General features: G+C 50.6%; 1 non-coding gene across 1 annotated transcript; it reads right to left on the reverse strand.

Moving 5' to 3' along the window:
* Positions 1-454: 454 nt before the first annotated feature.
* TRNAV-GAC lies at positions 455-526 on the reverse strand. The gene has a single exon. It is a non-coding gene; the product is annotated as a tRNA-Val (tRNA).
* Between the last annotated feature and the right edge of the window lie 280 nt (positions 527-806).

Genomic DNA, 806 nt, shown 5'->3' on the forward strand with positions numbered 1-806 from the left:
CGGCTGCTCCTTCCCTCAGCCGTGGTCCTTAATGGGACTGCGAACAAACAAGAGACTCCTATTCAAACTGGAACACACGACTTGGATGTCCAACACAGTCACCTTCTGCCATCCCCTCCTGCCCCACATCCCTGCAGATGACCAAAACAATGTCATTAAAAGGGAACCTTCATAATGTCATTGAAAAACAAAAAGCGAGTGACATTAGTGGACCAGAAACAAGGAGAAACTCCCATGAGGAAGTAGACAGGCTCTGACTGAAGGAAGGAAAATTGGTGGGAGGCTTGGGGACGGGACTGGCTCCAGAATTTGCAGGCCCCGGGGGCAAAGTGAAATGCTGGGCTCGTGTTTTATTTTGTTTTTGTTTTCAACACTGTCTTTTAATTTTTTCAAAATGTTTGTTTGTTTGTTTGGTGAGAGGAGGTAATCAGGTTTATTTACTTACTTATTTTAATGGAGGTACTGGGGATTGAACCCAGGACCTTGTGCATGTCAGGCACACTCTCTACCACTGAGCTATACCCTCCCCACCCAGGATGGGCCTGTGTTAAAAACGATTCAGGATGTCAAGATGGTGACACCAGAGAATTAAAACAAGCCCGAGATCCCTCCGAAGTGTGGACCCGTCCGCCACGGAACAGGTCTGGTGCTCACGTAGCCGGCCTGCTGGGGGCAGCAGGTACAGTGAGCAGGAGGGCGTCCGGAGCGGCAGTTATGGGGACTGGTTTGGAATCAGGCTGGGAACCTGACTGGCTCAGGGCCTGTCCTGGCCCAAGCCTGAAACCCTCCACTTGTTCCCGTCAGTG

This window comes from Camelus ferus, chromosome 18 (genome assembly GCF_009834535.1).
Source record: "Camelus ferus isolate YT-003-E chromosome 18, BCGSAC_Cfer_1.0, whole genome shotgun sequence".
In the NCBI taxonomy this organism is placed as follows: domain Eukaryota; kingdom Metazoa; phylum Chordata; class Mammalia; order Artiodactyla; family Camelidae; genus Camelus; species Camelus ferus.